At 48.7% G+C, this 8,190-nt stretch overlaps 1 non-coding gene across 1 annotated transcript; it reads right to left on the bottom strand.

Annotated features, from left to right (window-relative positions):
• Positions 1-232: 232 nt before the first annotated feature.
• On the bottom strand, positions 233-304 carry trnad-guc (transfer RNA aspartic acid (anticodon GUC)). Its single transcript has one exon. It is a non-coding gene; the product is annotated as a tRNA-Asp (tRNA).
• Between the last annotated feature and the right edge of the window lie 7,886 nt (positions 305-8,190).

The raw sequence follows: 8,190 nt of genomic DNA, 5'->3' as shown, positions 1-8,190 counted from the left end.
CCGATTCAGACCAGTTTAAGTGAAAGAGCCAGCGTCGGGTGTTCGGACACATAGGAAACGGTCGACTGACTGTTGGTGTGAAGGGCCTTTCCTCTCAAGGATCACTAATATTCCGGGATCTCTAAAAACAGCCGCTGTCCCTGAATCTCCCTGTCGCTCTCTCCGGCATATCAACCAATGCCCAAGACATTTCGTGTGTTTCCTCTTAATAAAGATAATAGGACAACGCTTACTCCCCGTCGGGGAATTGAACCCCGGTCTCCCGCGTGACAGGCGGGGATACTAACCACTATACTAACGAGGAACTGCTGAACTTTGGCACAGAGTAGAGAAACCTGGGGTTAACGTCATTCAGTAACAAATGAAAATGCTGAAGTGGCAAAATGTGGGACTGGAGGGGGCTTCCATCAGTTGTTTCCGAGACTTCTGATTGAAGTCGCTGTTGTTCAATTGCTGTCAGGAACTTATGATGCTTAATAACCCACAAATTGATAGATTTGTAGAATGAAAGAAATTGAATTATCCTCCGATCAGCACGTTCATATCGTGAAGGATTCCTCTTTTGTGTAATGTCTCGGTTTAGCAATGGGAAAATCTGACGGCCAGTGAGATCCGCGGATGAAACACTCACACCAAACTTCCAGGGAAGTTGCCAATATGGGGAATTGTCAGTGAATACACGGTACACGCCTGTGCTCAATAATGCGCACGACTGACGAAAAAAATGTAAATCCTGTACCTGCAGTGAAAGTCTAGGAGAGTTCAGAGACAATGAAAATGTCATTAATTCAGGTTATCTGTTTTGTCGCAAATCCTGGCAAAATAACACTTCTTCTCACCCCATTTTGGGACTTTTAATAATGATAGGGATTTATTTTTCCTCTTGAAACATTTCCCGACCAGGAACCCAATGAGGGGAAAAAAATACCCAAATGTTAAAATGAAAGCTGAGTATATTTATGTTCACCCTGCAGTGACGGGGGAATCCCCCCGCCCCCTCTCATTATTGGGTCCAGCCTCCTGCTGGGCCGCCGTCTTGCATTTGTGCAGCAGCTGTTTATTATTCGGTTCAGCTCTGTCTCTCCCGTCACTGGCTCTCCATCCTGTCGATGGTGCTGTCTCATGAACTCCAGGAAGGTAACGCATTCGCTTATTAAAATCACAAGACAGAGGCTCTTTGAGTGAAACATTTGGACCCAGACCGAGTGTTTAGTTCACCACCCAGCAGCTCCTGGGAATTACATGCAATGCATTCAATTGCTTTATAAATGCCTGGTTACTGGTTGATATATGCACTCACCCTTGACTGTCTCAATGACCTTCAAGGGAAAAGGCTTCCTCCCGTCTGCTGTAGAAGCTGCGCCCCAGCAGCTTGAGTTGTGGAGGACATCACTAGTGAAGAGTGCATGTACCAGGCAGCTTATAACCAGGTTTCTCTTTTCTAAGTTTTTCAGGGTCTCCAATTGTTCCGGTGCTACAAAACACATTTGACGATGTTGCAGTTCCACCTTCTCGTGCCCAGGGTTCTGAAAGTTAGGGAATTAATTTGAGACCCTGATAGTCCGATGGCTGCAAATGTCTGTTGCTGCTAAAACACGATGGGATGTGAAAACAAGACAATGTGATTTCATTTCCTGAGTGAATTGTACTTGCGTCAAATCTCCTTTCCCACTCCCATTCTTCAATCCTGCCTCCAGCAGGTATCCTTTGTGTGAAAATAGATTCTTGAGGGCCCTGCAACTTTGTAATTTCGGCATTCATGTGTGGTTGATTGGCGGTTACCCCCTGAGGTCTGCATAATGCTGGGAATAACTGCTGGTCTGTTTGCAAAATATTTTTTTAAATGTTTCAATGATGGACATTGAACCATCATAAAGAGCGAGTCAAAGACTGATCGCTGCGATTTCTCATTTAAATTCCCAACCCGGTGACAAGAATCACTCATTGGCATCGATCAACCTCAAAGCTTCGAGGCTGAACTAGGCAGGCCACTATATGCCTTACAGAGCGGTAGAACAAGGTCTTTCTTCATTCTCTCCAATGTAACATCCCTGCCAAGGCCGGCATCCCCATCCCTTGAGAATGGTTAAGAGTCAACCACATTTCTGCAGGCCAGACTGGGTAAGGACAGCAGATTTCCATCCCTAAAGGATGTTTATGAACCTGATGTTTTTTTTTTACAACAACCGATGATAGTCTAATGTGAGTCAGCATTATTTAAATTAGTTTTATATCCCAGAATTTCTTAAATGATTTGAAATTCGATCAGCTGCCGTACTTGGATTTGAACCTGTATCCCCTGAGCATTAGCCTCTCTGGATTACTAATCCAGTGATATGACCAGAGAAAAAGGCCAATTCATTGATGTAGCCCCCATTCTCCCTGATCCATTGCTTGTGAGCATATTCTCGGGAAAGTCGAGGGTGAGAACATGATGTGACCTCTCAGTTTGACCTAAGTTCACATAATGGAGGGAGGGTTCCACAAACACTCAACCACTTTTCATCTTCAGACCTGCTGTCAATTGCACTGTCCATGCCCTCCAAGGGACCAAAAATGTCCCGCATGAGCTTTCCAGGATTCATAGTTTCAATGGAAAGAGGAAACTCGCAGAATACTTTATCTTGATCCCCAGACAAAACCAAGGGCTATAAGTTCAGAAGCCGTGGAGGGGGCGGAGGGGCGGGGATCGCGTGGGGATGATCCACGTGAATTTCGCTACATTCAATGGCAGAATCTCAATTCACACAAATCTGTTTTCAGGCGCCTCAAACAATTCATCATAATGTGCAGGGACCCGGCAATCACACACTGTACAGGAAGCTGCTGATTTGTGGGAGGCAGCATGGGACAGGGAATTCTTACTCAGCTTGTCACACAGAGGACATGCTCGTACCTTGGCCCACTGTTCAATTGGGCCCGCGGTCTATCGTTCTCTATACGCCGGATAACATTCTCCTACCTCAGGGCTTCCATTTCAGCCATTCGGACTCGGTAGCTGAACTCTAGTATGTATGGAGGTGGATAAAGTTGTGTTCGAACTGCGATGCTGGACCGTGTATGTGCATTACCCACCCATGTAAGTTCAGCTGTTACCAAGTGAAGTCCAGCAGAATGTGGCTGTGAATACAGCTGGTGAGGGGCTCTGTGTCTCATTGGCCTGATGTGGCTGTTTTCATTCTGACCGGGGACTAAACGTTGAGTCTCAGCCTCCTGCTGCCTTTCCTCCTTCCCTCTGGCTGCCTCACTCGGCTCCTTTCCGCTGTCACTGTACAGAGTGTCGGTTTTCACCAATGCTGACCACCGCTCGGTGCCGCTGGTGGAGGTTGACACGGTCCTGGCTGTAGGTGGTTCCTCCTCCTCCTCATCCTCCAGCTTGGCCATTATCCCTGCAAACAGCAGTCGGCTCGTCTACAACCCAGGCCCGGGTGAATGACACTGCTTTCCCTTTCCTTGTGGAGGGCCAGCACCATTGCCATGGAGTCCAGCAGCAGGAGGCTGCACACGGCCCTTGATCTTCACTTTTTTCACCTTCTGTGCGCTCGCTCCTGCAGCCCGGTCAGCAGCAGCGCCCAGCTGCAGGTCAGCAGTGTGCTGGGCGGCCTTCTGCTCCTTCTTTAAATCTGCAAAAGTAATATTTGAATGTCTCCGAAATCAGTCAATTCACAACGAATAGGATTGAATAAAAGGGTTCTTTGTTTATTGCAGCTATTAGTATCTGCCTCAGTAACAGTGCAATGATCATTGCTTGTGCTGCGCTCTGCAGACAAGAACATAAATCATGTACCTGAGTTCACTATTGCAGGTGGTCAAGTTGATCCTGTGAGTGGAGATAGCTCATACCAAACAGAAAGCCTGGAAGTCCAGCGGCTTCAAAGCGCCCAGGAAGCAGCTGGTCACCAAGGCAGCCTGGAAATGTGCCCTCTCCACTGGGGAAGTGAAGAAATCTCATCACTACAGGCCGGGTACAGTCGCGGTCCGAGAAATCTGCCGATGCCAGAATTCTACTGAGTTGCTTATCTGCAAACTGTACTTCCCGCGTCTGGTGAGGGAAATTGCCCAGGGCTTCGAAACTGACCTGCGGTTTCAGAGTGCGGCAATTGGAGCATTGCAGGAAGCCAGAGAGGTCTACTTGGTTGGCCTGTTTGAGGACTTCAACCTGTGTGCCATCCATGGCAAAAGAGTGACCGTTATGCCCAAAGACACCCAGCTGGTACGACGGAACCGGAAGCAGAGTGCTTAAACTCTTTGCTTCATTACATTGCCTCCAGACTATTTTGAAGTGACACTGGAACATTTTCTAAAACATTATTGGACCGTAGGTTTGGCTTCTTGTGGAGGCTGGGCCTTTATTTTGTATTTTTGTTAGTTTTGAGTATTGATCGTGACTTAATGTGGAAATAGCGAAAGATTTTGTAAACATTCCTTCGAACTCTTGGCTCAGGTTGCAAAATAAACATTAGTATATTTAATAAAATGAAATGGTTGTGTTTGACCTATACACGCACATCTAAATGGGAGCATTGAAGAAACGATTGTGCAGACTGATGTTTTGAACGGTTTTCTGGCTAGTTTTACACTCTACATTGTTTTCCATGACCCCAGGCCTATTCAATAATCTATTTTTTCCCTGTCAAATGCGCTCAACGCCACTGTGGCCTTCCCTATGTTACAGGAGGAGAAAATAAAGAACAAATCTTACCGCTTATTCTCAAAATTTTCCCCAAGACCTTCCCTCGCCCCTTCTCTTTGACAGGGCGCGTCTCCCCTCCCTCTCGATCCTTCTGGTCACTCACGGCAGACAGCGGCTTAATCCTGGTCAGCAGCTCCGTGATCCAGAAAACCAGACATAACTTTCGGCTCGCTGCGGCTGGATCTGCCGGAGGCGCCGAACTCTCGGCAGCAAAAAGGTCACTGATGTCCAGATGGCCGAAAAGGATGGTAATAAAAGTGGACAAAGCCTGATAAGAACCTGCTGAGGGGATGAGAATGGTCAATGGTCAGAATGGCAGCAATGGTCAGAAAAGACTGAATATTGGTGGTGGGAAGCGGAAAGATCTGGGAATACTTTATGACAAGGATTGGTGACTACCAATCTAGAGATTTGTTTGATCTCTATTGGAATGCAAATGTTTCTAGACCATTTTCAACTGGGTGTAATCATTAAACCTCAAGTGGACATTTTGTCCACTCTAAACTAAGTTGAAGAAAACATCTCCCTATATGCGGGGATGGCACTGAGAAAGGCTGGAAACTGAAACAATTCTTGAATAAAGCACGAGCGGCAGGTGAAGAGATTTCCGCGGTTGAGATAAACATGTAGCGAGCATCATCTCCCGAATGTGCTGGAGGTTTTGCAGATCCCCTTGTGGTGAGGACTAGCCTACGGTCATTGTTTCTCTGCTCTCCATCCAGAAAGCAGAGGGAGTCCAATTTCTAGCCCAGGGTGCACCATGCAGGCTGACTCAGCACAGGGCCGAGTGCTGCATTACTAGCGGCCTCACCATGTGGAGGAGGTTTCAAACTGCAGCAGGAATGTGACCCGCTCCCTAAAGATCACATTCGGAGGATGAAGCAGAGAATTCTCTCAATGTCACAGCCCTTCCACACGGAAAGATTAGGTTAACGGGCCATTTATTTCAAAGAATATCCGAAAAAAATCAGGGTAGTTGTTTCAAGCCAGTTCTTCCTCCCTCTCACCCACCTCCCCCACTAAAAACAAGTCCAGGCTGGTCATGCTTCCCTCCTCCCACCCTCAATCACCATGCCGCCCTGATTCCCCCTCCCCCGTCTCCATGCCGTCCTGACTCCCCCTCCCCCGTCTCTATGCCGTCCTGTCTCCCCCTCCCCCGTCTCCATGCCGTCCTGTCTCCCCCTCCCCCGTCTCCATGCCGCCCTGATTCCCCCTCCCCCGTCTCCATGCCGTCCTGACTCCCCCTCCCCCGTCTCCATGCCGTCCTGACTCCCCCTCCCCCGTCTCCATGCCGTCCTGACTCCCCCTCCCCCGTCTCCATGCCGTCCTGACTCCCCCTCCCCCGTCTCCATGCCGCCCTGTCTCCCCCTCCCCCGTCTCCATGCCGCCCTGTCTCCCCCTACCCCGTCTCCATGCCGTCCTGGATCCCCCTCCCCCGTCTCTATGCCGTCCTGGATCCCGCTCCCCCGCCTCCATGCCGTCCTGGATCCCGCTACCCCGCCTCCATGCCGTCCTGTCTCCCCCTCCCCCGTCTCCATGCTGGCCTGACTCCCCCTCCCCTTCCCCAATATCAAAATAATTGTTTGCATTCGCCACTCCTCCCTCTCTCGGGATCCACATGGTTCCGGCCTCGCCCTTCACCTGCGCCCGACTTAAAACGTTTTGTCCTCTCCCTGCTCGGTCCTGAGGCTCCAACCTCTCACATTCTCGGTCTCGCTCACTCCTGATCCACGTGGACCTTCCTCACTTACCGATCACAAGCAGAAAAAGGGCACCGGCCAACACAGGAAGTGGAAATGCCCCTGGGAGCAGCGGGTACTGGGGGACTGGCCTGTGGACCACACAAAGGATTTTTAATGTGACCACTTCTTTATGTCTGTGAGGAGCAGAGGCCATTCCTCTAATACCCACCGTCCCAGACACAGGCTGCATTCCCACTTTCTTTCCCAGAGCTAGAGGGGGTTAGATGATGATTGGGAAACGAACAATGTGCAGGATTGTGGGGAGAAGGCAGGAGATTGACACCAGGTGAAATGTTCATGTTTTCAAATGCTCTATAAATTGTAGTTCGTGCTGTTATCGCTTTCAAAATTTACCGGCGGGAATAACTCCCCATTCACAACATTCTAAAAGTGACAAATGAGACTTGAATATCCGGTAAGGTAGACAGGAAAGTGAGTACGACACAAATGTAGGTAGAAAAGTATGATGTGAAGAGGACATAAGGAGATAGATAGGTTACGTGACTGGACAAAGATCTGGCAAATCGATTATAAAGTAGTAAAACTTCTGGTTGAACATTTTGACAGGACGGACAAAAAAGAGGCGCATAATCCAAAACAAAAACAGAATTACCTGGAAAAACTCAGCAGGTCTGGCAGCATCGGTGGAGAAGAAATCAGTTAACATTTCGAGTCCTCATGACCCTTCAGCAGAACTGAGTATAGTTAGGAGAGGGGTGAAATATAAGCTGGTCTAAGGTGTGGAGGGGGGTGGGGGGCGGCGGGGGGAGAAAGAAGTTGAGGGTGGGGTGATTGTGGGGATAAGCAAGCAGTGATAGGAGCAGATAATCAAAAGATGTCACAGACAAAAGGATCAAAGAGGTGTTGAAGGTGGTGATATTATCTAAGAAAAGTGCTAATTAAGAATGGAAGGCAGGATACTCAAGGTACAGCTCTAGTGGAGGTGGGGTGGAAAGACTAACAAAGTTTTAGTTTTAGATTTAAAAATAATGGAAATAGGTGGGAAAAGGAGAATCTATATAAATTATTGGAAAAAAAAAAGGGAGGGGGGAGAAACGGGGTGGGGATGGGGGGAGGGGGAGTTTAAGATCTAAAGTTGTTGAATTCAATATTCAGCCCGGAAGGCTGTAAAGTGCCTAGTCGGAAGATGAGGTGCTGTTCTTCCAGTTTGCGTTGGGCTTCACTGGAACAATGCAGCAAGCCAAGGACAGACATGTGGGCAAGAGAGCAGGGTGGAGTGTTAAAATGGCAAGTGACAGGGAGGTTTGGGTCTTTCTTGTGGACAGACCGCAGGTGTTCTGCAAAGCGGTCGCCCAGTTTGCGTTTGGTCTCTCCAATGTAGAGGAGACCGCATTGGGAGCAACGAATGCAGTAGACTAATTTAGGGGAAATGAAAGTGAAATGCTGCTTCACTTGAAAGGAGTGTTTGGCCCTTGGACGGTGAGGAGAGAGGAAGTGAAGGGGCAGGTGTTGCATCTTCTGCGTGGGCATGGGGAGGTGCCATAGGTGGGGGTTGAGGAGTAGGGGGTGATGGAGGAGTGGACCAGGGTGTCCCGGAGGGAACGATCCCTACGAAATACCGCCAGGGGGGGGGTGAAGGAAATAATCCAACCGGTGAGATGCAGAGAAGTCTGGTTGCCCTAGTGCATGAATCGTTTTGTTTCTTTCTGCTGCTAAACTGTCCAATACCATTGAAAATAGGACAGTCCAGAGTCCCAGACCAGATCCTTCCTCTCTCTGAGACCAGAATGGTTG

Source organism: Cetorhinus maximus, chromosome 35 (genome assembly GCF_964194155.1).
Source record: "Cetorhinus maximus chromosome 35, sCetMax3.hap1.1, whole genome shotgun sequence".
Taxonomy (NCBI): Eukaryota; Metazoa; Chordata; class Chondrichthyes; order Lamniformes; family Cetorhinidae; genus Cetorhinus; species Cetorhinus maximus.
This window is presented reverse-complemented; position numbering and strand designations above follow the sequence as displayed.